Genomic DNA, 23,806 nt, shown 5'->3' with positions numbered 1-23,806 from the left:
GCTCGAGGTCAGGAGTTTGAGACCAGCCTGAGCAAGAGCAAGACCCTGTCTCTACTAAAAAAATAGAAAGAAATGATCTGGACAACTAAAAATATATAGAAAAAATTAGCTGGGCATAGTGGCACATGCCTGTAGTCCCAGCTACTCGGGAGGCTGAGGCAGAAGGATTGCTTGAGCCCAGGAGTTTGAGGTTGCTGTGAGCTAGGCTGATGCCACAGCACTCTAACCTGGACAACAGAGTAAGACCCTGTCCAAAAAAACAAAAAAAAGAAATGCACAAATGTATTGCTTTGAAATGGAGCTCGTACTAGAAGACATATTTGAAAAATTATACAAATAAACTCTTTTCAAAATTGGTATTCTAAACAACAAATTGATCTTATCTTAACTCAAGATTTGCTCGACTTCGGCACTGCTGACATTTGCACTGGATGATTCTTTGTTGTGGGGGCTGTCCTATGCATGGAGCAAATTCACTCAGCAGCATCCCCGGCCCCCACCCGCTAGCTGCCTGTACCACCTCATCACCCCCGCCCCCAGTCATACCAATCAAAAATGTCCCCTGGAGGTCAAATCACCCCTGGCTGGGAACTGCTGGGCTAACTGATTAGGAAGACAGGGACGAAATGCTCTCTAGATGCTGTGGCTTCCAGGGCTAGGACAATGCACCTCACACTAGAAAGGAAAGGACCAAATGTAGAAAGGAGTCACAATGTTTTTCCCAGAGGTATCTGTGGTGGCAGGGAGTCAGCGGTAATGTGGGAGTCCAGTACTGAGTGGTCAGAAAGGAACAATGTGGCAAATACACGCTCAGTTAGTCAAGAGACAGATTGAACAGGACTACTGAGAAGAGTTCTGAGAGGGAATCACGTACAAGGTGTGGGTGGCATTTAGAGATACCAGCAAGGGACAGTGAAGCACCCCTGGACTAGCACCCACAGGGAGCTCTCACTCACTCCCCACGCCCCACCCCCATGCCTGTGCTTGAGGGCCAAGGGCAGGAGCCCTGGGTAGAAGATTGCAGCCACTGCCACCCCAGCCTGTCTACTTGAATAAACAGCCCACCTCACCCTCCGCCTACCCTCTGATCTCCTGATGGCGACTCCCAGAGAGGAAGGTGGGAGGTGGGTCCTGGGGGCACAAAGAGAACTCAGCGCACACACCACGGAGTACTTTGCAGAGTCAGAAGCAATGAATTGGATGTACCCAGGGCCATAGGGCTGGACCTCAGAAACATAATACTGGTGAAACAAACAAGAAACAGAATGAGATCTATAATTCAATGCCATTTGTGAACATTTAAAATCTATGCATAGAAAAAATGCAAAATATGGTAAAACAATACTCTTTTCATGAGAACACATGCAAACAAAAGATTCACATAATAGAATATGTGCCCGGTGCGGGATGTGGAGACTGGGAAAGGGACGTGGGGATAAAAGAAAATAAATAGTTACAAACCAGAGAGGGGTCTCGAGTGAACTAGTGACAGTGAAGTGCCATGAGCTAAGGCATGTAATTAACTAATTCACATTTCTGCATGTAAAGTTTAAAAACAGGGGAAATAAAAGCAAGGGAGGGAGGAAGGAGACCCTCCAGCGCTGTCGGGCCAGTCCAGGGAAGGGAGGAGCGTTAGCAGGAGCCCAGTCTCTGGTCCCCAGGGGCACAATCCCAGATGGGGAAGGAGTCACCCTGGAGGCCTGTCAGAACCTTCGTCACATTTTTATGAAAATGGGAGACACATCGAGACATTGTACAAGGGCAAATGTTGTCCTCATTTCCCAAAATGATTCCAGAATTTTAAGGCCACCAAACTTGACACCTTTGATTTTGGAATGAATTCAATTCATTCCAAAGACCCAAATTGAGCCCCGACTCTGTATCCAGCCGGGCATGAATCATCCAGCAGATGGTGGGTGCACATTTAGAAACGAGCACGGTGAGCCCTGGGAGACAGAGACGCTCCTGAGACATCCCTGCCAAGCTAAGGGCATGTCGTCTTTTCAGGGAATTTGTGGGTTCCGCTCTTTCTGACTTCAGGGAGCGGCTGTGACACCACAGATTCAAATAATGGGGGAAGTGGCAACTGTCAGACAGGAAAGCAGATGCTAGCAGCCAGCTCAGCCTGAGACATGTGTCCACCCCCCTGGTAGAAGCGGGGTGGGCAGTGATGACAGCACTCCCATCAAGACCACCGGGAGTTGAGTGCACTTGCTCCAGAAGAAACGGGTGCTATTTCTAGAAGGCCGATGAACACACAAGACCAATAGTTACCCCAGCCCTCTAGGGTCCCCTTGGAAGTGGGAACGAGATGCCAGGGAGAGAAGGGGAAATTCTCCTTCTTACTTTGTAACAAAACAGACATTTTTGGCTATTTTCATCCCTCATTGCCCTCTATGCTGGATTTCTGTCACTTGCAATCAAAAGACCCCTGGCTGTTCTGGAAGCATTTCGAGGGAGAAAAGAAATCATCTTTGCATTTAATTTTCATATCAACGTGCTTTACCATAAATGTTTTTAAGAATTTTAAACTATTTTAAGGTATGTTTTTTTCCCAAATTTTTGCTGGTTAATTCTTAATTAGGACATGCATTTAAAGATATACTTTCAGGCCGGGCGTGGTGGCTCACCCCTGTAATCCTAGCACTCTGGGAGGCCGAGGCGGGTAGATCACTCGAGGTCAGGAGTTCGAGACCAGCCTGAGCAAGAGCAAGACCCCATCTCTACTGAAAATAGAAAGAAATCATATGGACAACTAAAAATATATATAGAAACAATTAGCCAGGCATGGTGGTGCATGCCTGTAGTCCCAGCTACTTGGGAGGCTGAGGCAGGAGGATCGCTTGAGCCCAGGCGTTTGAGGTTGCTATGAGCTAGGCTGACGCCATGGCACTCTAGCCCGGGCAACAGAGTGAGACTCTATCTCAAAAAAAAAAAAAAAAGAAAGAAAGAAAGAAAAAGAAATATTGGCCACCTGTAGAATTTATGTCCTTGCCACTTGGACAAGCGTGGCCTGCCCCAGTTCCCACAGGAAACACTTCTTGCTTCATCTGATGAACTTGCTTCTATAGTTTCATTTTAGCTTCAAGTACTTGTCTGAGCAAGCCTGTTTTTTCATGGGTGGCTGAAAACACTTTATGAAGAGGTACACTTCACAAACGTTAATAACAGAAAGCACTGTGTCAAAACCCATGACATAAATATAATTTAAATCATATTGTATTTTCTGTTGGTTGCTGAAGCAGACATTAAAAAAGTCTTATCTTCAATAGTACGTTTAGAATTCCCTGTCACAGAAAATTATCTTTAAATGATAGCTCAGAAAAGAAATATAAAAAGCTCTTGTGTCATTTATTATTAATGTGATTTATGTTAAGTCTCTTGGTGGAATGCTGAGAATATGCCAATAAATTAGTTCAAGAAATGATACAAAATTAAATATTAATGAAGCACTCAAACAAGCACCAATTATACTGCAGTATAAGCTTGTAAATATTTCCATAAGTAATTCCCACTCCATATTCAGGTAGCACTATGGACCAAGAAAAGAGCCATCATTAATGTATACAGAAATCTATTTTACTAATGAATTTTCCAGTTCACAAATTTAACCTTACCTTCTGATTTTTAAAAAAGGCAATAAACTGTTAGTGTTTGTACTTGGATTCATGGATAGTCTTTATGTTGCACGTGATAGGAAGCCAAATTCACACAGTTTAAACCAGGAGAATTTCCCTGCATGCTTAAATGAAAAGTGCAAATAATAGCAGCTTCAGGTAAGGTTTCATCCAGCAGCAGAAAGCCCAATTCACGTGGCTTAAACAAGGAGAATTTACCTACATGCTTAACTGAAAAGTACAATTGAAATGTGACTTCGGGCAAGCTTTTATCTAGCAGTTTAAAGGATGTCACCAAGAAACTGGTATCATTCTGCCCTTCCGCTCTTCCTTCCGCTGGGTCAGCCTCTTCCTTAAGGCAGTGGATACAGGAGTGCCCTACCTCTCTCTCCGCTTCGGGACCAGCATTCACTCCTCCAGCTGTAGGGAGGATTGGCTGCTGATGGCTCACAGCTGAGCCTCCAGGCATTGTTTCATGTTCATAAATGCCCAGGCTTTATTTATTCTCATCCAGATACTATCCTCTGCCTGGCCCAGGGTTCCACGGCCTCCCAGTGACTGGTCAGTGCAGGAGGATAAAGGACCACCTGAGCCCCAGCGCTGCCTGTAGGATCAGCTGAGGCCTCTGGTGCAACTGCTCAATCTGCTTCGTGTGCACCTGCTAGGTATTGTTTCCGAGACCATTCATTTCCCAGTAAACTTCCAGCCTCTCCAACACAGAATCTGTTCCCATGGCCCCAGGCCCAAGACAGTGGGGCCAGAAGCGATTTTAGGAAGCAGACGCTAAAATCGGGGTTTGGGGCTGGAAGGTGGAGCACCAGAAGCTCCTGGCATTCCAAAGTGGTGCAACTGTTGAAAGTGTCACTGGGGGTGCACAGGAAGGGGAAAGGTACTGAGAGGTCTGAGGGAGCTAGTAACACAAGCACTGTGGGGTCAGATGGCTGGGGGGCTGGCAGTGCTAATTGCTAATTGCTAATGAAATAGCAATGCTCTCCTCTCTGCAGCTGGAGGGCGGAAAAAGCTAAGGGTCTGGCCTGGGACTTAATTCTAAGAGTCACGAACTCCAGAGAGGTTGGATTCTCAACCGATGTGAGTCTGCTCTGCCATCATCATGTCTCAGTAGAGAAGGATCAGGACTCAGAGACTCAGGATGAGAACATCTGGGTCAATGCACCCGAAAATCTTGAATCTACAGATTCCACAGAAGCCTCTGGTTCTGCAGAAGCACTCTCTGCTCCCTGCTGAGGGCTCAATCTCCCTCTTGCTTGAAGAGGATGCAGCTCTGCTTTGCAGGAGAGTGTGCACCCTGCTCCTGGCCACCAGACAAGTAGCTATCAGGTGACAACAAAACCCAGCCGGGGATATGCAGGGCCTACTGCTAAGGCAGGAATAAGACCGAAGGAGCTGCAAGGACTTGCCGACATGTACTGGCAAGAGTGGGGAGAGCAGATATGGGACTGGATCCTGAGGATGAGGATCAAAGGGGGCAGAATGTCAAGTTTGATCAGAAAGGATTTACGGGCATGGGGCACTCTCTTGTGATGCAGGATTTCACCCCGTGGCAAGGTCCCCGGGAGAAGGTGCTAGGATGGCTCTTGGAAGCCTGGAAACAGCAATGACCCAAACTACGTGAAGTAGAAAAGCCCAGGCTGGGAGCGGTGGCTCACACCTATAATCCTAGCACTCTGGGAGGCCGAGGCGGGAGGATCTCTTGAGCTCATGAGTTTGAGATCAGCCTGAGCAAGATGTGAGATTTCCCCCTCTCTACAAAAAATAGAAACATTCGCTGGGCGTGGTGGTGCACACCTGTAGTCCGAGCTACTTGGGAGGCTGAGGCAGGAGGATGGCTTGACCCCAGGAGTTTGAGGCTGCAGTGAGCTATAATGATGCAATTGCACTCCAGCAGGGCAAAAGAGCCAGACTCTGTCTCCAAAAAAAAAAAAAAAGAAAAGCCCAACCTGCCATGGCAGATGGTAGAAGAAGGAATCAAACAGCTCAAAGCAGAGGACCTGCTAGACTGAACGGCCTGAAAATTCCCTAGCTGACAACGTTATCCAGGAGAGCCTGTACCACAGTTTTACCGCAGCAATAAAGAATGTTCTGGCGGAGGAGCTCTGGCGTCAGGCAAAGTTCACTGTCGGCTGTCCTCTGCAGGCCATGAGCAGGGGAGACACTGTCATAGAAGTGGGCTCCCCAGTAGTAATGGGGATAAAAGGAACCCAAAATACCAGCGGCCAAGTGGTAGCACCTCACTGTGAGAGGCGGACACAGTTCCCATCGTGAGCGGCAAGGTCGGGAGGCAGCCAGAGCTCCTGAATGCAGACAGCTGAGGAAATGTTAATAGAACACGGCGTTTCTGGGAGCAAGAGAGATGACCGCCAAAAGAACATTGCTTAACCTTTGTTAAAATCAGCCACCCATCTCTTTATTTGGGGGAAGATGATAAAAGAATAAAAAATTTTAGAAAATCAGCTACCCTAATAAAAAGTCATGGCTGCTTGCCCAGTTCCCAGCCTAAGGTAAGACCTAGGGTAAGTCCCTCCAGCCCTTCCGCGAGGGAGCTGTGTGATGAGCCACACATTGGGAAGGCGACCACACAGGCACTTTGAGAACTGTTGGACAGAGTCCAAGTTGACATTGATACCCAGGAACCTGCAGCATTGTCATGGCCCCTTGCTGGCATGGGGGCCCATGGGGCCAAGTAGCAAGTATAGTCCTAGCCCATGACAGTGGGTCCACTAGGTCCACAGACCCACCTGGTCGTCATTTTTCTGGTTTCTTGATTAATAGCCAGAATCAACACAGAGTTGGCAGAACCCTGCCACCGGTCCCTTGGCCTGGGGGTTAAGAGCCATCACAGTGAGGCAGGTGAAGCAGAAGCCTCAGAGCTGCCTCCCACCCGAGCTAATCAAAAACCGCATGGCATCCCTGGGGGTGGCAGAGATGAGTGCCCTCCTAAAAACCTACAGGGTGGTCTCCATTGTTTCTTCTGTTTAATTTCCCAGTCTGGCTCCTACAAAAACCAGACAGATCCTAGAGGGTGACAGCAGACCACCACAAACTTAGTGAAGCAGTGGCGCATGGCCATGGCTGTGCTGGGTATCACCTTTGCTAGAGCAGATTAACACTGACTCAGGTACGTGGCACGCAGCTACAGATTTGGCAAGTGCATTCTTTCTGTCCCTATCAAGAAGGAGGATCAGGAACTGTTTCATATTGCAGGGGATGGTCAATAGTACAGCCGATCCCTGGCATACACGAGGGGTTGGTTCCAGAACCCCCCACACCCAAATCCAAGGATGCTCAAGTCCCTTGTATAAAATGGTAGTGTTTGCATACAACCTACCCACATCCTCCCATACACTTTAAGTCATCCCTAGAGTACATATACTACCTAATACAATGTAAATTCTATGTAAATAGCTATTATACTATATAGTTTTAAATTTATGTTATTTTTATTGCTGTATTCTTTTTTGGGATTTTTTTCTGAATAATTTCAATCCTCAGATTCAGAACCTGAAGATACAGAGAGCCAACTGAACACATTTACAATCTTGCCCTAAGCCATGTTAACTCTCGTACTCTCTGGTTTATTTTGTTTGTTTGTTTGTTTGTTTTTTGAGACTGGGTCTCACTCTGTTGCCCAGGCTGGAGTGCAGTGGCATCATCATAGCTCACTGCAGCCTCAAACTGCTGAACTCAAACAATCCTCCACCTTGGCCTCCCAGAATGCTAGGATTACAGGTGTGGGCCACCTCGTGCCTGGCCCCTCTGTTCTAGTATAGTCCAAAGGGACCAGTATGTCTTGGGCATTCTGCACAACATTATATATACTCTACTATACTGATCACATCATGTTAATCAAACCAAATGAGTAAAAAGTGGCAAACGTGTTCAAGCCCTGGGTAAAATATATGCTCTGGAGGGTGGGAGATGAACTCTACAAAGATTCAGGAAACTATGGCATCAGGGAAGTTCTTAGGGGTCAATGGTAATATCCCTCTAAAGTAAACGGGAAATTATTTCATCTCATACCTCCCATCATTATGAAGGACGCCCAGGGCCTGGTAGCCCTCTGCAAGTTCTGGCCACACTTGGAATCAATCCTATTCCAATCCAATTACTGAGTGAAATGGAAGACTTCCCTCCATCTTTGAGCGGGGCGCAAGTGGGAGGATGGTTTACAGCAAGTCCAGTCTGCAGTACGAGCAGCTTTGCCATTAGGGCCATACGCCCCAAAGTACTCCGTGGTACTGGAGGTATCTGTGGTAGGAAAAGATTCTGCATGATGTTTATGGAAAGGGCCAGCAGGAGAATCATGACGTAGGGATCCCCAGGGCTCTGGAGCATGGCTACACCCTCCACAGTAGAGGACTAGACACCATCTGAAAACCAGCTCCGGGCGTGGAGGCAGAGCTTCTGTATTAGCCAAGGCTCCCCGGAGAAAGGGAAACAATAGGATATATAGACACAGGAGAGGAGATTTATTATGGGAATGGCTCATGTAGTGACAGAGGCTGAGAAGTCCCACGATATGCTGCCTGCAAGCTAGAGAACCAGGAAAGCCAGGGGTATAATTCAGTCCAAGCTCAAGGGCCTGAGAGCCAGGGGAGCCTGTGGTATAACTCCCACTGCAAGGCCAAAGGACTGAGAACCAGGCAGGCCACTGGTGTGAGTCCTGGAATCCAAAGGCCCATGAACCAGGAGCTGCAATCTTCAAGAGCAGAAGAAGATAGATGTCCTGGCTCTAGGAGAGAGAGAATTCCCCCTTCACCCACCTTTTTGTTCTATTCAGGCCCTCAAAGGATTGGATGAGCCCCCCAACACACTGGGGAGGGTGGATCTTTACTCAGCCTGCTGATTCAGATGCTAATGTCTTCTGGAAACACCTTCACAGAATTAATGTTTTACCAGCTCTATGGCCATCCGTTAGTCCAGTCAATTTGACACATAAAATGAACCATCACAGCATCTGACCATGGATGATGAGTGACCATATGGCCAGAGCTGCCCTTGCGAGCTATATATGTCATGATAGATATTGGCAGGCTCAAGAGCAATCCATTATACACATGTAGTGCCACCTCCAGGATGGGACACAAGCAGGGCCGGCAGGCTCAAGTAAGCTGCATGAGCAGGTGTCTAAACCCCTCTGTTGAGTCTGTGCCTCCCCCCTGCAGCCACCTTGCGGTGGAGGGTGGGGGTCCTAGAACCAGCTGACGGAGGAAGGAAAGAAACCGGGTTTGGTTCATGGATGAGTTGGCTGGATATGTGGGTGGAAGCCACAAACGGGCTTCTGCAGTTCTACAGCTCCACTCAGGGCTGGCCCTGAATGTGCAGGTAGAACGCCCCCCACGGGCAGAGCTGCATGGTGCACCTGGGCATCCACCTAGTGTGCAGAGAAGTGGCCTGAGGTGAGAATGGACATGGACTCAGGGACAGTGGCAAATGGCTTGGCTGGGTGGTCAGGGACCAAGAAGGAGACACATGGGAAGATTAGGGAAGTCTGGGACAGGCCTGTGGATGGGCCCACAGTGATTTTTTGTCACATGTTAACATGAGCAGTGAGGACCACCTGGGGGTTGGAGTGAAGCCAACCCCACCCAGGCCAGAGAGAAATAAGGAAACAGTTTTGACAGAGGGATAAAGCGTGCTGGGAGTGAAAACAGCAGATGTCCACTGCAGTGACAAATTCATTCTTGGAACAAATAGCCAAGAAAAAATGTCCCCAGACCCTTACTTCTAGACACAGTCGATTGGTCCAGTCTTTCACTAAAATGGTAATCAACCGGCCTCCATTCGAACACTTTCAAAACAGGATGCTCCTTGCCTGTCAAGACAACCTGTGTCCCTTCTAGGACATTTGCCATCTTTCAGCAGCTTTTCCTTATGTGGCAGGTTGGGCTTTCTCTTCCTACCCCCAGGGAGATGCTATTACCCCTCCCTCGTCTCTGGGCTCATGCCCAGTGAGGACAGAGAAGAAGGTGTTCTGGGAAGATGAAAAGTGACAGACGCTTTGTTAGCAGAATGATCTAGTGCGTTATGCGGCAAGAAATGATCCACTTTGGTAAGAGAAAGCATGGTTTGACTGGCGACTATTTCACTCAGAGGGCACTAAAACTCTCTCCCTCCTGTGCAGGACACCTCCACTTCAACTGAGAGAAAAACCAGAAAGATCCCTTGGCTGAGAGCCTGGGACAGGGAAGCAAAGGGATAAAATGACCCAGGGACTGGGGTGGGGATTGGGTAGGGTGGTAGGGTGGGGCAGAGGGGAGGGGAGAGAACAAGGAGAAATGGGAGAGGGGACCCCCGATGCCCACTGAGTGAGGCGCTACGCCATTCTTGATGCAATGACCGCACAGTTGATTGTCTAAATGATAAGCGTTATACTTACCTTTGGCTTAAACCAGTCCTAATGACCTCTGAGTATAACCCAGAGGTCTCCTGGGGCAGCCAGACTGAGCGGCAGGCCAGCACGGCGGCCGCCTGGGGCGCACGCGTCCTTGGGATTAATCAGAAAGGTGACGCCAGCTAACCCAGGTTCCACCTGGGCTTCCTGGCATAAAGGGTATAACGTGCATCATCCCCTCTCCTGCCAGGGTGGGCAATGCCCTCAAGTGAAAAATCTTAAACTACTGCTTACCGGCCCCAAAAGATTTCTGCTGAGTGTTTTTTTGGTTTTTTTTTTTAACTCTCCACTATATACTTTAATTCTTTCATATTTTTTTTTATTTCAGCTCATCATGGGGGTACATAAGTTCAGGTTATATACATTGTCCATGTCCCACCCATCCCCCCGAGTCAGAGCCTCAAGCGTGTCCATTCGCCTGGCACTCACCATGTAGTCATACCTCTATCCCCTCCCCCCAGCCCCCACCTCCCCGAGTCTGCACCCTCAAGCATGACCATTGAGAATGGCCTTTATCAAAAAGTCCCAAAACAACACATGTTGGTGTGGATGCGGAGAGACAGGAACACTCATACACTGCTGGTGGGACTGCAAACTAGTGCAACCCCTGTGGAAAGCAATATGGAGATACCTTAAACACATTCAAGTAGACCTACCATTGATCCAGCAATCCCATTATTGGGCATCTACCCAAAGGAACAAAAGTCATTCTACAACAAAGACACCTGTACCCGAATGTTTATAGCAGCACAATTCACAATTGCAAAGATGTGGAAACAACCCAAATGCCCATCAATCCACGAATGGATTAGTAAACTGTGGTATATGTATACCATGGAGTATTACTCAGCTATAAGAAATAACGGTGATACGACATCTCTTTGGTTCTCCTGGAGAGAGTTGGAACCCATTATATTAAGTGAAGTATCCAAAGAATGGAAAAACAAGCATCACATGTACTCACCAGAAAATTGGTTTCCCTGATCATCACCTAAATGCACATCGGGGAAGGGTACCAATTAGATATCAGACTGAGACGGGGGGTGGGGGGTGGGGGGAGGGGATGGGTGTATGCCTGCATGATGAGTGCGTTGCGCACCGTCTGCTGTGTTTTCACAGACGACATGTAAATCACAAAGAGCAGCCGTGGACCTGGCCCCAACCTCCACCCAGCCAGCGGCGCTGCTACGCTTCCCTGAAGTCAGCAGCTGCCGTCAGCTGAAATTGCGAAACCAAATCACACGAGGGGGATACTGCTCACCCAGGAGGAGAGATTTATTTTGTTGTCTGATATTTAAACAGTTTAATATGCCTCCCAATAAATTGTCTGGTTCAGAAAAGAGCATGTATCACATACATGCAATAAGTCCCTCGTCTTTAATGTAAGGGGACATATTTACAGTTTTTACTAACAGAGCACCTGTTTCTCTCCATCTCCATTTTGTGTTTAAAGAATGTTGGTTTGAAGGGGCACCCACCTCTCTCAGTCCCTCAGCCCCAGCCTCGGTGGCCTGTGGGTGCCAACGAGGCCACGTTGCCATTAATGCTCAAACCACAAAGCTCTTTGCAGCACCTCAGGTGCTCAGCTGTCTCCTCTCCTGCATCTCTGCACCGGCTTCCTTGTGCCCGACACGCCTTCCCGGCCGAGCCTCCTCCCCAGCCAGCCGCAGCCCACGTGCTCACTCAGAGGCAGCCCTGCCTTCTCCTGTCCCTCCCACCCCCACCGCCAGCCTGTCTGTGCTGGTGGCACCCAGAGCCAGTGGACCATGGAAGCTGCCCTGGTCTGTGGAGACCTGGAGGTGGAGGAGCAGACGGAAACCATCCCTGCAGCAGCTTCACACCGCCTCCCACCCCATCACCTGGACTTCAAGGGGCAGAGAGGTGTCCAGTGTGTCCTGTACCCTCCAGCTTCTGCCCCGACACCTGTGTGTGTGCCCTTCTCTGTCACCTCAGCCTGCTTTATTACCCTATATCCTTGTAGCACCCGTCACCAGCTGAATCGCTCTGATTCATTTACTTTTGCTCGTTTATCATCAGTCTCTCTTCTATAACCTCTTCTGTTCACCCCTGCATCCCAGTGCTTAGATTGGTGCCCAATGCTTAGTAGGTGCTCAGTTAAAATCCTCTGGGTGTGGCATGTTGAATATCCTCCCTACTTGGAGTCCTGGTCCAACAACTGCCAAGCCCAGGAACGGAAAGGCTTTCCCTCCTCCCAGCTTCAGGCTCACCTCCCAGGCTCCGATACTTTATGATGAGATCTAGCTCTTCCCGGCGCATCTGACGGTGGAACAGTTGATCCTTCTCGAGGGTTGACAGGGATGTAGCCCTTGGCCCCAATCAACTCAACAGAATTCCCCAACATCAGGACATTTCCCAGTGATGGTCATTTAGGGTTGAAGCGCCCTCTGTAGAGGGCAGAAGTAGTCCAGTAAAAGCTAAGCCCTGCCAAATCCAGGCTAGTTTCTCTGTAGTGAATCAAAGTGAAAACAGTCAGGTCCCTGTGGGCTTATTTGGAGCCTCGGCGCCCCTGATCTGTGAGTGTGTGAACAAAACACACACACGAGACACGGACGATGGAACTCCATTCTGAGAGGCTGCGACGTGTGTAGACTGAGGTCCATTCCACACAAATGCGACCCCATTAACATTTGGGAACAGACTACTGACTTTGTCCCAGGATGACACAGGACGGTCGTGACTTGACTCGAGGGTCCTTCCCAGAAAGGACAGATGGGAACTGGCATGTCATCCGTGTAACTTGTCCCCTCCTGGTGTTTTGCCCAGAATAGGATTCAACCGAGGCACAAAGATGAATTCAAAAGTCCACCGCAACTGCTCTCACTTTTCACAAGGACTTTTCCCTGATGTCCCCCAGCCTCTCACGGCACCCCGTTCCGGCACCGCCCTGGGCTTTCTGTCCTCGAAGAGCTTGCACCTGCATTATCTCCGCTAATGCACAAATGCTGGGGAGACTTGATTAACTGGGAACGGCTTTCGCTGTTTTAGCCTCTTTATGATAATTTTTAAAACGTTAAAAGCACAGAAGATGACTCCTTAAGTGTTTCACAATCAGAAATCGAAGTGGGGGTAACCTTTTAAAATCAGAACAGACCAAGAGAGGAACACGTGCCCCATGGGTGGGCGAGCACACTGACGGGGGTGGGGACACATGGGCAGGAAGTGGGGGCGGGTAACGTAGGGTCAGCCCTGCCTGGAGGAGCGGAGGGACCCAGAGCTGCACTCAAACGACAAGGCTGTGCTCACCAGGCAACAGCACACGAGCGGTTCAGAGGTCGCCCAGGCCTCTGCCACCCGACATTATTTTTATGTAAAAGCCTCTGTCTTCACAGCCTTTAGTCATCTGAAAATCCTATTAACAGTAGCTAGGAAAAAAAGAATCCAAAATTTGCAGAAAGTAGTTAAGAATAGGAAGTAATTGAGTTTTCTTGTTTTCAAAGGTTCGAGTAGATGTGATCATTGCGAACATGCAAGTCACATTTGGCTGGGCGCTCCCGGCTGGATATTGTTCCAGGTCTGTCCCCCGATTCCTGTTTCAACAAAACACCCCAGAAAGGCCATCAGAAAAAGGGGAAGACTTGCGACAGCACTGTAACCTCAACATCCTCACTGAGGAAATGAGGAATTTGGGCCAGACTGTGCCTATGGGGCTAAAGGGAAGGCATCATAGAGCGGAGGCAAGCCACCACCCGTGGGATAGGGCCATGTGCTCAGGACAAAGCCAGAGATGCCAGCTACCCAGGGGAGGCCCCCTCACTCAGCGGGCAGGGACTGGAGGCCAGGGTGGCTCAAGGGACGATGGGGAGAGGGTGTACCCCTAAGCTTCCCTCCACCTCTACCTCCCTGCAGTTTTCAGACCACCCCAGGTACACCGTGGATGCCTGACTGGTCCCACAGCCACAGAAAAGCCCTGAGAAGTAGCCGGTGGCTCCATGCAGCAGAAAAGCCATGCTACCATCCAACCAGGCAGTCCCCCAAACCTTTTATTAACTTATTTGCAATTGTTATGTCTTCTTGAGAATTTAAAAATAATAAAACTATTTTTTTCCTTTTCTAAAAATGCATCCATGGAGGTGGCGCTAAATCTCCCAGCAGTGGCTGCTCAGCTCCTGCGTTCTTCTCCTGGGATGCATGGTGTCGGAAATGCTCAGTCCCTGCTCTCTCTCCTGTCAACTCTCCTTGATCCCTTTGGTCCGAACCGGAATGACCCTCTGAGAAAGTTTCAGGCGGGAACTCGTCACAACACCCCACCGAATGTAGCTCAGTTCCTTCTTGACTTGAAGTCCTTGTTAGACAAGCAACAGATGCTATCCCTTTCTCCCCCTCCTAAGTGCAAGGTCATTTGAGAAATAGGTCACAGGAACGAAGCAGCTGGAGATCAAACTGTCAGGTTTAACACTGACGAAGGAGATTGGAGAATGTGGCTTTAGCTCCTTAGATAAATGGGCTCCCTGAGTGGTTCGCACCCGAATTAGGCAGACTTTTCCACCAGCTCCTTGTATACTGCCTCCTGCTGGGCCAAGCCATATATTGCCAGTCAAAGTGCAGCCCAGGGAACGCCGTTTCGGAAGAGGAGCTCAGCCAAGTTCACCAATCAGATAAGACGTGCCTCTGAGGAGGGGGGGACAGAGAAGCCTGGAGGGTTTCTGTGGCCTCGGGCGGCACCCACTCTACCCCAGATCTCACCTCTGTGTGGAAAAATGAAACCAAAGCAATAAAGCTCCTATCCCAACAGCCATCTTCAGCAGGTTTAGACTTTTCCCTGTGAGGATGAGTCAAAGCAAAGCTCACAGGCTCTGGGGAAAGATTCTGTAGCTCAAAAGATAGACATTCCCCGAAGGTTTTGAGGAAGCTGCCTGGGGGTGGGGGTGGAGGGGATTTATTGCAGCACAAGTTTGTTTTCTTTTTTTTAAATCTGAATATCTGATTCAAATTCTCAATAAGATTCCATGGGGTGCTGGAAAAGATCTAGAAACTAGAAAAGATCATAATAGAGAGACATCTGAGGGCAGGAAATAACAAGGAGACAGAAACCATAATCGCCTGGCAAGAAACCATGACGTGGGCTGTAAATAGCAGACGAGACACCAGAGAAAATAAAATTAACATGGTCAAGAGTGAAATGATAAAAAGATGAACAGGGAAGAGGCAGGCAGGCAGACACAGGGGATATAACCTGGGAATAATAGGAATTCTGGAGAGAACAAAATAGATGCAGGAAAGCTGTAATCAAAGAAATGGGAGGGGGAAGAAGAAGAAAGAACTCGGTTGGAGACTGAGAGTATGTTCTGACTTCCAAGCACAGTTAATGAAAAGAGGGCCTCCCTTGGACACACTGTGATGGAATTCTCAAAGTTAAAAAAGTGAAGAAAATTTCTGGAACATATACACTCACCCTTGGAACAGGAAACTGAAGGAGGAGAGAGATTTTACTTTTCTTTTTATATCTTCTGTTCTGTTGCGTTTTTTTTTTAATACCATGTATATATATTTCTTTTATAATTTTTAAAACAAGTTTAAATTGAGTGTGGTGATAAATAAGGATCTTATGGACAAATGGGAAAAAAATAACCAAGAGCCTTAATTAAAATGATCTCATACTTCTCACAACATCCAAAAGTAGTTAACGTCAATTTCTTTTTACTTCAACTCATCATTAAAAATACATCTTACTTTGTAACCTATTTATATATTTTCTTAAACAGCGTAAAGGTTATGAAAAGAAAATTTAAATCTCCCTCCTACTGGATCTTCAGATATTCATGATATAATAATTGTCCTTTAATGCACTCTAGTATTTTCTATTCTGGTCTATATCATTCTATGTTTTTAAACATGCAATCACAGTCCATTAAATTGAATGGGTTGTGACCTGCAGTTTGAAATACACTGATTTAGAAAAACTGAAAGGAAAAGCCATGTGGTCATTCACGTATGAAGACAAAAGACCTCAGGTGTGGAAGTTATTTAAAAAATAATCCCTCCTGAGTCCTCTTCTTGAATAAATCACTTGAAGATGTATGCTAGGACACTAGAAAAAAATCAGATGCAAAAACCCAAGAATGAGAAAAAATCCAGCTTGAAGCACCTGCTTAGAGATTTAGGGGAAGGAGAGTCTTCATGTGTTCTCAAAAGAATGTGAACTGCTAGCACCCTTTTGCAATCTGCTGTCAATCTCTTTTAAAATTGAAATGTACATACCCATCTCACTCTTGGAAATCTATCATACAAAACTAAAGATACCAGTATCACAGACAATAGGAACTAAGATGCTTCTTGCAACCATATGTATTGTGGCAAAATAAGTAGCAATGACAGATTAATGGTGTAATAAATTATGGTGCATCTATAGTAAAGTAATAAACATCATGTAGCTATTTTAAAGAAATTAGCTATATATGTATTAACTTGGAAGAGTGTCCATGATAAAATGAATCTGGAAGGATGTCCACGATAAAATAATGATTAAAAAAAGCAAGTGGGCCAGGCGTAGTGGCTGACACCTGTAATCCTAGCACTCTGGTAGGCCAAGGCAGGAGGATCATCTGAGATTAAGAGTTTGAGACCAGCCTGACCAAGAGCGAGACCCCGTCTCTACTAAAAATAGAAAAATTAGCTGGGCATGGTGGCACATGCCTGTAGTCCCAGCTACTCGGGAGGCTGAGGCAGAGGATCGCTTGAGCCCAGGAGTTTGAGGTTGCTGTGAGCTAGGCTGATGCCATGGCACTCTAGCCCGGGCAACAGAGCGAGACTCTGTCTCAAAAAAAAAAAAATCCAAAAATCTTTAAAAATATATTCTAATTCTTGCCCTCTAAATTATTGAGGAAGATTACAGCAAACAGTCTGTATAACACTAAAAAGAAAATTAACAACAAAATGTGTGTAAGACCTAAAACTCAGGCCCAACATTATATGCTCCCTTGACATGTGGTGAAATTGGGAGGGCCTTGAATGACCTAACCACAAGTTCTCCCCACTCTGCTTCTTGGATAAAATCCCCAGACAAATAACCCCTCTTATTAAAGGGCCCAGGGCCGGGCATGGTGGCTCACTTCTGTAATCCTAGCACTCTGGGAGGCCGAGGTGGGAGGATCGCTCGAGGTCAGGAGTTCGAGACCAGCCTGAGCAAGAGCAAGACACCCGTCTCTACTTAAAATAGAAAGAAATTATATGGACAGCTAAAATACATATAGAAAAATTAGCCAGGCATGGTGGCACATGCCTGTAGTCCCAGCTACTCGGGAGGCTGAGGCAGAAGGATTGCTTGAGCCCAGGAGTTTGAGGTTGCTGCGAGCTAGGCTGACGCCATGGCACTCTAGCCCTGGGCACCAGAGTGAGACTCTGTCTCAAAAAAAAAAAAAAAAAAGGGCCCAGGAATACTTCCTGCTTATTCCTGAGTAGTCCTGAGTAGTGGGTTTCAGTTTCCTGCTAGCCTGCAGCCTGCATAATTTTCAAATAAGCCAATCACATGCCCCTGAACAAACCAACGGACACCCTGTCCTCTTGATACTGCAAAACCTGCCTCCACAGCCCTAGTTGTTCACTCTATTCCTGAGTATAACCCATGTTATACTCTGACAATCTCATCCACCCAGAATCAAATGTTGTGGGTTCATCCATCTCCATAACATTCCCTCACCAATGGGGTAAACAGGAGGTGATTAAAGCACAAGAAAATATTAATATTAAACAGAAGGCATCAAATAAGTTGATAAATGGGACAGAAAAAGGAAAATATATTTTGTCAATTCAACAGAACATAGGAAAGGAGAAAAAAAGTGAAGAAAAAGAATGATGAGCAGAAAATATAGGATAATAGTAATAAAAGTCCAAATAAAATCCAAATAAATCATTAATGGCAATAAGTGTAAACTGATTAAATACACTTAATAAGACATAGAGTCTTAGACTGGGTAAAAAAAAATCAAAATCCTATTGTATGTTACTTATGTTTTCCTTCAATTCTGGAATAATCTCAGCTATTCAGCTATCATGTCTTCAATATTATTTCCCTGCCATTTCATTTATTTTCTTCATCTGCAAATCCTATTAGACATATTTCGGAGTATCTCAATCTATTCTCCTACTCCTCAAACTGTTCTCTTATTTTTAATGTTTGCCTTGCTGTGCTGCGTTCTGTACAGATTCTTCAGCACTATCTTCCAATTAGCTAATTTTATCTTCAACTATATCCAGTCTAAAGTTCATCCAATCTTTTTTTTTCTTTTTTCTTTTTTTTTGAGACAGAGTCTCACTTTGTTGCCCGGGCTAGAGTGAGTGCCGTGGCATCAGCCTAGCTCACAGCAACCTCAAACTCCTGGGCTTAAGCGATCCTACTGCCTCAGCGTCCCGAGTAGCTGGGACTACAGGCATGCGCCACCATGCCCGGCTAATTTTTTCTATATATAGTTTTTTTAGTTGTTCAGATAATTTTTATTTCTCTTTTTAGTAGAGACGGGGTCTCGCTCAGGCTGGTCTCAAACTCCTGACCTTGAGCGATCCACCTGCCTCGGCCTCCCAGAGGGCTAGGATTACAGGGTGAGCCACCGCGTCCGGCCCCATCCAATCTTTTGAGATATTTTTTATTGCATGGCTATATTTTTATTTCTGAGATGTAGAACTGTTATATTTCATGTCTATATGTTCATTTCATTTTCATCTGCATCTGTTTCACAATTTCTTGTTTGTCAAGTAGTTTCTTCATTTATCTCTTTGAGCATTCTTATATTCAAGTCTTTGCCAAATGAGTCCAAGAAATGAATTTCATCTAGAGTGAGTTTATATTCCAGCTGTTGAATTGGTTGGCTACATTTTTTAGCATTCAGTTTCTTAATGTGCTTTGGAATTTTGGTTTACAGGCTCATTATTGCTGGGAGTTTTTGTTTTTGCTTTGTGCCTTGTTTTTTCTCTCTCGTGTTTTGTATGGTGGATTTCGTTTTGTGGTTGCATCCACTGTGCCCTCATCCAGAACTGGTCTTGTGATGACAGTTGGGAACTCCTGTTCTTCATTAACGTTGGGAAACTGGCAGACCCCGCCTGCAAGTTAAAAAATGGCTTGACCCAATTCTTGATTGTGAGGCTGTTTCTGTTCTGCTGCCTCCCCAGGCCCACAGTTTTGGCCATAGCTCCTGAGATCTGGTCAGGTGCCATTTTTTTTCAGCCTTGTTTCACAAGTAAGGTGGCTTCGCTCCAGTCCATGGCTTCAGCCTGAGAGTCTGGTTCTATCCTCCATCCCCTGCACAACATTTTAGCTCCCATTACCCCCCGGGCCCTTGGCTTTGGTCCTACTCACCACTTTGCTTTCCAGTTAATTCTTGTCCACTGAGATGTTTATCCCATTTTTTAGCCTGTCTGTATCTTATTAATGCCTTTAAAAACTTTACCCCTTATTGTTATGTGTTTGTAACATAGAAGGTATGTCAAGGCATGAACTTTCCAGTCTTCCTCTCATTAATGTGTAAATCACTTGGAGATGGAGTTTCTAGTTCTCACAGTGGAAACTACTACCCATTAGAGTACGGGAGTGGAAGAGCTGAACGTTGAGCTGCAACTCTAAGAGTCCAAGTGATAGGCATTTTGTCTGGGCTTGGCAGGCTGGTCAAGTATGTGGATCAGACGAGTGAAAGCCCACTTGAGCAACTTCTAATTATGGACCAGCTTCCTGTAGCGACCCCATGTGGGAGTAAGATGATTTGCAGGAGCAGAATGTTCCACCCCTAGTGCTATTCTGCTTGGGGATGGAAGCCCAGCTTGCTTATTATACACCTCTTGTGAATTGCATGTCCCCACAACAGGCTTTTAGACAACTCAGAAGACCAAAAGAGGAAGGTAATACTGTATGTGGGCTCTCATCTGGCTAAATAGGAAAACAAAAGATGTGGCCCTTTCATTTTTGGAACAATTCATACTGTTGACATCTGATACAACAGAATAACTGCAAAAGAAAAATAAGAGAGATGGAATAGTGTTAAATTTTTCTCCATAAAAACATTAATAAATGACAATGTTGACCGTGTTAAATAAAAATTATAGGAGGCAATTGTTTTGTTTTTGTTTTGTTTTTTGAGATAGGGTCTCAGTCTGTCACCCTGGGTAGAGTGCAGTGGCATCATCCTAGCTCACTACAGCCTCAAACTCCTGGGCTCAAGGGATCCTCCTGCCTCAGCCTCCCAAGTAGTTGGGACTACAGGCTGCACCACGATGCCTGGCTAATTTTTCCATTTTTAGTAGAGATGGGCTCTTGCTCTTGCTCAGGCTGGTCTTGAACTCCTGACCTTAATCCTCCCACCTTGTCCTCCCAGAGTGCTAGGATCACAGGCGTGAGCCACCATGCCCAGCCCAGAAATGTTTTAATATGTGGAAATTATTTTTGAAATGATTCATTATCTCAATAGGCCACATTAGAAAAACCCATATGATCCTTTCAATAGACGTCAGAACGTCCTGACAGGCAGGGATCCGGGGGATCGTGAGCTGGCTTGGGTGTGGGCAGGCAGAGAGTGCCCTGAAAGGCAGCATCCAGGGGTAAAGCCAGGATGAGGCCAGCAGACAGCCCAGTGAAGTGTCACTTGGAAGGAACTGGACAGAGAAGCAGAAACCAGATAAAGGCAGCAAGACAGAGCCCGGGGAGCCACTTGGAGGCGCAGCCTGGAGTGTTCCTGCAGGGGCCTCCGCGTCCTCTGCTGCTGAGCCAAGCTGGGACTCTTGCTGCTAAAGATGCATTTGAAAACATTCAGTGTCTGTGCCTCATAAAATACCTTGCAAAGGAGAATTCCCTCACATGAGAAGGAATATATCATACGAGCAACTTACTTAACACTAAAGAATGCTTTCCCATTCTGATTTTCTGAGGAACCATTTTCTACTTTCAAGATTTTCTACAATGAAAGAAAAAAGCACAATGGGAGTTAGAGGGGAACCTGAAGAGAAAAGGGGACCGAGGGGACCAGTAAAGCTTGTATTTTTATATAGGCAAATCTAAATTGAACTATGCATATTATACCTCAATAACAAATCTGTTGTTTAAAAATAATAAAATCTAAGCATTAATAGATACTGATAGAAGCTTTATTTAGAAACAAGCTAAATAAAGATTTCCGATACACATTGGATGTCTATACATCACAGGTACCCCATAATATGTACTAGTATGTATCCATAATAATTAAAATTTTAAAAAGACTCCTGAACCCCTACTTCATACCATATATTAAAACAAATTCCTAGGCCGGGCGAGGTGGCTCATGCCTGTAATCCTAGCACTCTGGGAGGTTGAGGCGGGTGGATTGTTTGAGCTCAGGAGTTGGAGACCAGCCTGAGCAAGAGTGAGACCCCCGTCTCTACTAAAAATAGAAAGAAATTATATGGACAGCTAAAACTATATATAGAAAAAATTAGCCGGGCATGGTGGCGCATGCCTGTCGTCCCAGCTACTCGGGAGGCTGAGGCAGGAGGATCGCTTGAGCCCAGGAGTTTGAGGTTGCTGTGAGCAAGGCTGATGCCACAGCACTGTAGTCCGGGCAACAGAGTGAGACTCTGTCGCAAAAAAAATAAATAAATAAAAATAAAATAAAACAAATTCCAGATGGATTAAAGAGTTACATGTAAAACAATACAAAATAAAAATTATAGGAGAATATATGAAACCATATATATCATCAAGAACTAGGGAGATCAACTGAAACAGAAAATGAGAAGCCATAAAAAAAAGGAACATATTTTATTATGAAAAAGTTAAAAATTTTAGAATGGCCTTAAGTCAAAGTGCAATGATAAATTGAGGAAAAATTTAAATAGATAAATACTCTTAAAAATTGACAAGAAAAAGACAAATGATTCAATAGCCATAGTTTCATTTGCAGAGAAAGTGAAGAGGCAACTCCTGAAGAGCAAATCCAGTCAATAAAACTTTTCCTCACAAGGAGTTTGAGATAAAAAACAACAACAAAAAAAAAACCAACAACAACAAAAAGTCAATAAACCAATTACCAGACACTGCCCAGCAGAGAACTGTAAATTAAAAAACAATGAGGTCACTTCTCACCTATCACATTAGCAAAAATTAAAAACAGAATAACACCTGCTACTGGAAGGGCTGCAGGAAAACAATAGCCTCATACACTGTTGTTGGAAATAGGATTGTCACAGTATTTTGGGAAAGCAATCTGGCAGTATCTTTTCTTTTTTTTTTTTTTTAAGAGAGGGTCTCACTCTGTCACCCAGGCTGGAGGGCTGGAGTGCAGTAGTGGGATCATAGCTCACTGCAGCCTTGAACTGCTGGGCTCAAGCAATTCTCCCACCTCAGCCTCCAGAGTAGCTGGGACTACAGGTACATACCACTTCACCTGGCTTTTTTTTTTTTTTCTCCTTTCCTGTAAAAATTGGTCTTACTATGTTGCCTAGGCCGGTCTCAAACTCCTGGCCTTAAGTGATCCTCCCACTTCGGCCTTCCAAAGTCCTAGGATTACAGGTGTGAGCCATCGAGCCCAGCTGGTAGCAGTTATCTATTAAAATTAAAAATTCCCTTTCCCCCAGTAATCCCATTCCTAGGAAACTCTAACATAGAAGTAAAAGCATCAGTGCACAGGAACAGGCATAGAAGCATTTTTATTATAGCTGTGTGGCAGTGGCAAAACCCTGAAAACCAAGCAAATGCCCATTCCAGAAGGAAGAAGAATATTATTCACCATTAAAAAGAATGAGTTAGACCTGTCTGATCCAACTTGGGAAATTTCTACTACGTATTTATGGTTAAGGGAGAAAAGCAAGATATAGAGAAGTACATGTAATATGATTCAACTTCTTAAATATAATAAAACCCCAATATAAAAAATTAAATTAAATTAAATCTAGTGACTCCCTCCAAAAATAAAAACGTGTGTGTGTGTATGTGTGTATGAATTGTTATGGAGAAAGGTGGAAGGAAGGAGGTTAGGAAGGAAGCAAGCAAGCCAAGCTATTTACATGGAGGGGGAGGAGAGAGAAATACTTAAAAATAGATATTTAAAAACAATGTATATGATGTGACCCCATCCATCCAAAAGTATGTACATATAAAGAGATGGGGAAAGGACAGTCACCAAAATGTTAATGATTATCTCGGGGGGTGGGATTGCAGGTGACTTTTACTTTTTTCTTATTTTTTTAGGGTTTAAATGTTATATGAATATGTATTATATATACAAAATCAGTGAAAAATAAAGCTATTTTCATTGTTGGGGAGTAAGTATTGACAGGTAGAGGTCCCTAGGGGACCTGATCTAATGAGCACATAAGATCGATATTTAATTATTAATAACATCAATTGCTTGCATGTCAACTGATGTTTTCCAAAATCCTTGAAGTGCAGGTTCTCTTATGTAGCCTAACTGCCATCTGAAGCGTTGTTTACAATTCTCCCACTTAACAAACGCTGAGGAATGGAATGATTGCAAATGCCAAAGCCTCGGGAGATGATTAAAGCAGGTTTTATTTAAGTGCCATCAAACGACTGCATCTCCTGTACTCATCACAGTTTAGAACTCCCTCACCAACCTAATCTCCTGGCAACTTCCAAAATCCTCCATCACTGCCTTCAAACTTTCAAACTTTTTAAACCTATCTTGGTTTTGCTATTTTTATTACTTCCTTCCCACAGTGCTTGGCTTCACTGGCTGGTAATTCACCTTGCTCTGGTGGGCACTGCTTTACCTCTTCTCTCCTTCCTTCGCTCCATGGACCTGCCAGGTTCAGGGGAGGGTCACAGGTACTCAGACTTTGT

This window comes from Lemur catta, chromosome 15 (assembly GCF_020740605.2).
Source record: "Lemur catta isolate mLemCat1 chromosome 15, mLemCat1.pri, whole genome shotgun sequence".
NCBI classification, from domain to species: Eukaryota; Metazoa; Chordata; class Mammalia; order Primates; family Lemuridae; genus Lemur; species Lemur catta.
This window is presented reverse-complemented; position numbering follows the sequence as displayed.